The sequence below is a fragment of the Cupressus sempervirens genome, chromosome 8, assembly GCF_028749045.1.
Source record: "Cupressus sempervirens isolate cs-2001-9-10 chromosome 8, ASM2874904v1, whole genome shotgun sequence".
Classification (NCBI taxonomy): Eukaryota; Viridiplantae; Streptophyta; class Pinopsida; order Cupressales; family Cupressaceae; genus Cupressus; species Cupressus sempervirens.
The window spans coordinates 836,908,807-836,916,224 of NC_143125.1; positions in this window are offsets into that span (position 1 = coordinate 836,908,807).

Consider the following 7,418-nt stretch of genomic DNA (forward strand, 5'->3'; position numbering starts at 1 on the left):
ATGTGAGGCAGTTTACACTTGGGTCTTGGATAAAGTTGGAGAAGAGCTAGTGACTGCAGTTTAGAAACAAGGAGGTTGCTTGGTGGCTTACGAGCACAAGTTGAGATCTCAGAGGTTTCTACCAGAGTGTGGATCTGGGCTAGCTTGGGTTTGGATTGGATCTTGAGAGATCTTGTTGCATTCTTTGTCATGAGTTGGTAAGGGTGGTGTGGCCCTTTGTCAGTGGTATCAGAGCGTACCTTTGTTAGTTGTATCAGAGCCGTACCTTCATCACCATTGCAATGAAGAAGGTCATCATCCCTTTGAATGCCCTCAATGACAAGGAAGGACAGATAGCAGAGCCGAGGGCCAAGCTAGGGTTGCTCATGTGGATGAGGATGCACAATCATCACATTCAAAGGATGCAGGAAGAGGAGAGACCTTGGTAAATGAAAGAGTCCTACTAAGTGGTGAGAATGAACCAGGACAACGAAGGAGTTTGTTCTGTACCAGATGCAAGTGTGAGGATAAATGTTGTGATGTAATCATTGATGGTGGTAGCATTGATAACTTGGTATCAGAAGAGATGGTCTCTAAGCTAAAGCTCAAGAGGGAGAAACATCCCCAGCCCTATCGGATTTCTTGGGTAAAAGATGATCATAAGGTCCTGGTAAGTGAACAATGTATAGTAAAATTCAAAATTGGGAGTTACCATGATGAAGTTCTCTGTGATGTTATTTTGATGGATGTTTGCCATCTATTGTTGGGTAGACCATGACAGTTTGATAGACATGCAATACATGATGGACATGCAAACACATACTCTCTGACAAAGGATGGAGTTTGCCACAAATTGAAGCCCATGAAAAAGGAAGGTGAAAAGGTATGTAGCAGTGCTAGGATTTGTCTTGTTGATGGAAGGAAGTTTTTAGATGGCATGAAACATCAGCGTATGTGCTATGCTTTGATTCCTAGGAAAGATAAAGAAGGTAGTAGTGAAATACCATTTGAAGTTTCAGATTTACTAGGGGAATTTGGAGATATTATCTTTGATAATGTTCCAGATGGATTGCCACCAATAAGGCAAATCAGTCATCAGATAGATCTGATTCCAGGAGCTAGTTTGCCTAACAAGGTTGCTCACAGGATGAGTCCTACTAAAACAGAGGAGCTAAATAGACAAGTTCAGGAGCTGTTGAGGAAGGGCTTGATTCAAGAGAGCTTCAGTCCATGTGCAGTACTTGTAGTACTTGCACCAAAGAAGGATGGAGAGTGGAGGATGTGTACAGATTCTTGAGCTATAAATAGGATAACCATCAAGTACCAGTTTCCTTTACCAAGGATGGATGATCTTATGGACTGCTTGAGTGGAGCTCAGTACTTCACAAAGATAGATCTGAAGAGTGGCTATCATCAGATACGGATTCGAGAAGGATATGAGTGGAAAATAGCCTTTAAGACCAAGGAGGGTCTTTATGAGTGGTTATTCATGCCCTTTGGATTGACGAACGCCCCAAGCACCTTCATGCGGCTCATGAATGAGATACTTAAGAAGTTCTTGGGAAAATATTTTATTGTCTATTTGGATGATATTTTAATTTTTAGCAAGACTTTGGAAGAACATTTACTAGTGTCCTTGAAAGGCTAAGGGAAGAGAAACTGTTAATTAATCTAAAGAAGTGTGTCTTTCCAAAAAGGGAGTTAGTCTATTTGGGATTTGTTATATCACCTGAAGGTATCAAAATGGATCCAGAGAAGGTAAAAGCCATCTTGGAATGGCCTACTCCAAGGTCTGGTACTGAGGTAAGATCATTTCATGGTCTGGTTAGTTTTTATAGGAATTTTATTAAGAATTTCAGTGGCATATGTGCACCTCTAACTGATACAATAAGAGGGGATAGAAAAGAGTTCAAATGGACTGCAGCAACTGCGAGAAGTTTTGAATTGTTGAAGAAGAAGGTAACTGAACAGCCTGTGTTGGCACTTCCAAATTTTAGAAAAATATTCCAGGTGGATTGTGATGCTAATGGTAGTGCTATTGGGGTTGTATTAAGCCAAGAAGGTTAGCCTATTGCATATTTTAGTGAAAAATTGAATGATGCAAAGAAGAAGTACTCTGTTTATGATCAAGAGTTCTATGCAATAGTTCAGGCCTTAAAGAAATGGAGGCATTATTTATTGCCAAAAGAATTTTTTTTGTATACTGATCATCAGGCATTACAGTACCTAAATAGCCAAGGTAAATTGAATCAGAGGCATATGAAGTGGGTAGAATTCTTGCAGAGTTATACATTTGTGTTGAAGAATAGAAGTGGAAAATCTAACAGGGTTGCAGATGCATTAAGTAGGAGACAGTTGTTGCTTACAACAATGCAGGTTGAAGTAGTTGAGTTTGATGAACTCAAGAATTTGTACCCCGAGGATCCTGATTTTGCTGAAGCATGGAAAGCTTGTAAAGAACCTATTGCTGTAGATAGAACCAAGTGGTTAGACTATTTGATTCAGGATGGCATGTTGTTCAAAGGTAGTCAATTGTGCATTCCAAGGAGTTCCATGAGGGAAAATATGATTAAGGAGAAACACAGTGGAGGGATGGTGGGACATTTTGGTCAGGATAAGACCATTTCCATTCTTAGAGAACATTATTTTTGGCCTCAAATTACACAGGATGTGAAGAAGTTTGTACAGAGTTGCCAGGTTTGTCAAGTTGCCAAGGGATTTAGTCAAAATACTTGCCTATATCAGCCATTGCCTGTTCCATCAAGGCCATGGGAGGACATAAGTATGGATTTTGTTCTTGGATTGCCAAGGACACAAAGGGGTAATGACTCAGTATTCGTGGTGGTTGATAGGTTCTCCAAAATGGCACATTTCATTCCATGCCACAAAACTCATGATGTTGTCCATATTGCAGACTTGTTTTTCAAAGAGGTGGTAAGACTACATGGTCTTCCAAGGAGTATAGTTTTTGACTGAGATACTAAATTTGTGGGGTATTTCTGGAGGACATTGTGGAAGAAGTTGAGAACAGACTTGAAATTCAGTTCCATGCATCACCCACGGACTGATGGCCAAACAGAAGTGGTAAATAGAAGTCTGGGCAATTTGCTGAGATGTTTAGTTGGAGATAAGCCCAAGGGATGGGATTTGATTCTACCACAGGCAGAGTTTTCTTATAATAACTCTGTAAATAGGAGTACTGGAAAATCACCATTTCAAATTGTATATGGGAATAGCCCAAGGACTGCACCAGAATTGAGGAAGATAGAACAAGGGGAGAGGACAAGTGTTGAAGCTGAGGAATTTGCTGAACACATCAAGTGTCTACATGAGGAGGTTCAAGCACACATTATCAAGATGAATCAAGAGTATAAAGCTAGGGCTGATCAAAGGAGAAGACATAAGGAATTCCAAGTAGGGGATCTAGTCATGGTGCACTTACAAAAAGAAAGATTTCTAGCTGGTACTTACAACAAGCTGAAAATGAAGAAATTTGGCCCCTGCAAAGTTTTGAAGAAACATAACTCAGGAAATGCATATGAGGTGGAGCTACCAGATGATATTCACATTTCTCCCATTTTCAACATTGTAAATTTAACAGAGTATCATGATGATGGTGCAGATGAGGAGCTGGTTTTAGAGCCATGTCCAATTCCTGCTTCTAGGAAGGAGGAAATAGAAGACATTCTAGATGATCGTGTGGGTAGGAGTACCAGAAACAGGCAGTATGAAGAGTATTTGGTCAAATGGAAAGGACGACCGATCGAGGACTCAACTTGGATTTCAGCAGCTGAGGTTTCCCATTTGGGATTTCCTCTACCATCCATAAAGTGATAGGGTCACTTTTCAATCTACCCTGGGTGTCTGATGCAGGAGCATCCAGAGGTATAAGGGCAATGCTGTGTCACCCAAAAAAATGTACTTAGACTTAGTTTCTGTTTTATGTCTTTACATTTTTGGATACCCATTTGGCTGAAATAAAGGTTCCAACTCTCATAGTTCAACTATCAGTGCGTTTGAAAATCCTAAAAAAATAGGAGCATATATTTGGGCCATTATTTCGGTAAACTAGAAGGTGTGACTTGGCCAGATGAATGTAATCATGATTTAGAGAATTCCAAAAAAAAAATCAGGTCAATAGGCCCCACGGTTTGAAAGTTATTGCAGTTTTTTCGTGTTTTGGAGACCTCCTAAGAATGCTTCAAAGTCAGGTTTGGGGCATTAAATGACCTCAAAAAGGGTCAAAGAATGGGGGACGAGCAAAGCTTGTCCATAGGGCTATAGAGCGCTTCGAGAGCTTTCTAAAAATGTAAACGGTTTGTCAATCGGAGCTACGGTTCAAAAGTTATGCCTCCCGAAAGTTTGGCTACCGTTTCTGGATTCTTCTAGATTTGCACCAACTTCTAACGCAGCTTTTGGAACCTTCTATTTTGTCGATGGATGCCTACTAGCACTTTCTAGAATGTACTCCTAGTCCTTAACCCTCCGAGGTCTATTTAAGGAGATTTTTGGCATTGTAAAAGGCAGTTCGGATTGGAGCTTGAGAGGAGGCGCTAAAAGGAGAAATATTCTCCAGATTTATGCTATTGTAAGCCCATAGGGATTGTTTTGAAGTTTATTTTCTCTACACTGTTTGTACTAGCTTATTTTCTCAATTAATATAATTTCCCTTTTCTATTGTGTCCATTCTGTTGTTGGGTTGTGTCCCCATCAATCAAAAGAAGTTGTGTCTATTAGAATGTAAGTCTAGCACCACTACAAATTTGTTGTGCAACATTGAAATGTATCTTCTTAATTGTTTTATTGTAGAAATTCAAAAAAAAAATTAATATTCCTATAGAAAAATATAATGGTCAAAGTTTTTAAACATGGAAAGTGAAAATGCAAATGCAATTGATGAATAAAATTTTGTGGGACATAGTTAATTACACTAAAATAGTACCTACATATTTAATTACACTAAAATAGTACCTACATATGCTAAAAAAGGATTGATTGGAAAAGTATAGACGAGAAACAAAAATCTATTATTGGACTTGCTCTTTCAGATTTAGAACTACAACATGTTGATTTAGAGAAATCATCTAAAGAATTTTGGGATGAACTAAGTAAGTTTCCTGGAGCAAAAGTAACAAGTACAAAGTTTTCTTTGAAGTTGCAACTATTTTGATTCAAAATGTTAGATGAAACTTCTAGGTCTAACAACATTAGTAATATGAGATATTTCATCAGTCAACTAGCATAAGTTGGTATTGTAATTATAATCATGAAACTAAAGCTATCTTGTGAAATAGTCTTCCTTCAAAATATAGCACTATTATTTTTACCCTTAGTCATATGTCTTCACATTAAAAGATGCAATTTCAGTGCACTTGGTTGATGGAAATAGAATAGTTGCATAGGATTTAAGAATATGGGTTGCTTAATTAGCATTTAAACAATGGATAACCTCAAATAGATTGATTAGTTCTAGTTTAGTGACCCATATCAATTGGGGTAAGGAACCATACAATAATTTGAACCCTGCAGAGGGGGCCATGCAAGCCCCCCCATTCATATTATTTTAGGGGCATGCATAGAATAGTAGGGGCATTTTGGTTGTTGTTGTAGGAGAAACTATATAAATAATATTTCTATATTGTTTATGGGGGTACTTATATTTTTTAGGGTATAATTAATAGTTTCTATCACTTAGGAAATTATTGATTTTTAGGTCACATTTTAATATTTTAAGGCATAGTTTGATGTTTTGTTAAAGAATTGAACAAAACATGTACGGGACTGGTGGTTTCCAAAAACAATCTTAACTATTTATCTTTTTTTATATGTTCTCTCCAAATTGATCATAGGGGAGAGAATCAATTTTAATTTTCTTTTATGTGTGAAGGACTGAGATATTGTGAAGATTATTACCCTGCCCTGAACAGATGAAATAAATAATATTGTAGTGCTTTCTTTCTACTTTGTTTTTATTGTTGTTCACACTAAAAATTGATTAGACATGCATATCATATCTATTTTTTTCTGAATAAAATAGTAGTAGTAGCATTGTTTTCTTTTTGTAGAAGTTATTGTTGCAAGAAGCCAGACTCACACTAGAATATCTGGAAATTAAATTGGGTAGTAATGCCTCTTGCTCGCATAGTCACCATGTGAAGTGGCCTGAGTGTGGTGGAGAGTGGGTAGGAGGAATGTACATTACTTTCTTCATGACCATTTGTAGGAATGGGCTGCAGTTTGAAGAAACATGTGTTCGGTAAGGCATCATCCCTATGTGCTTGCCATGAATGAACACATGTAACATGTAAGGTGTTGTCCATATTTGGTGCTTTCCCTGTAGTTTTTTTAGTTTCTTCTTTCCATCCAATATTGAGCCTATTATAGGCTTTATTTTTGTTATCTCCTTATCAGTTGTTGAACTACGAAGAAGTTGAGTGCTCATCTGACCCTTACCTCTACATCGCACTCTACATGCATGGGGATATATGTGATCAAAATAGATTAGTTTTCCCACCCTCTACATGTAGTTGAGCCACCTTTTCTATCTTTCTCTCGCTCCTATAGTCCCTAATGGCCTTGAAAACTATCAAATTTATTGGTTGGTTTCTGGGAAGGAGAAGTAGCAGTAGGTAGTGAAAGCCCCTACCATGAAAGAGGGCAAGCCATGTAGATACAAGACCCCACCTCTATATTACATACGTAACATGCCCACCCCATTTCCATAGTAGGGATGCATGCAGAGTGTTGTCGTGCAAAAATGTAGAGCATGCTACATTTAATTATTAAACTTATGCAAATGACCTTCTAAAAGATAAATTAGAGAATTGGTAAATAAAGTTGTTTGTGTAGAATCACTCGATGTTATTAGTGATGATGACATCATTCAAAGTGAAATTATTTTATTGTGAAGTGGACAATGCTTTAAAGATATAGAAGAAAACACTAGAGTCTAAATGGATGTTTAATATTCTAAGGTGCTAACAGATTGGAGAAGTTATACCTCATTGGGGTTATGATTTAGAAATGTGGAGATTTGTATCCAATAGTTCAGGGAGATCTAAAAATCTAGAATCTTGGCATGGTATCTTTATGAGAGTTATGAGGAATTTCATGTGTGAATAGTGTCCAATAGTGTTGGAAGATTGGATGATAACTCCATCACTATACCAAAATTTGGGAGAAACTTGAGGAAGTCTTACTAATGTATGAACTATTTTTAAAGAAAAATTTCTATGTAACATTTTTTTTAGTTGTCAAATTAAAAGAGAGTGATAGAATTAATGCTCCAATATTAGTGAATATATCATAACTAATGTTGTACATGTGGCAAACCATGTTTGAGTTGGTGGAAATAGAATTTCAATTTAGGCAAATTGTTCGTGTATTTGTCATGGATTTTTAGTTTAAAATAATAACTATCTATATACTTATCTCACATA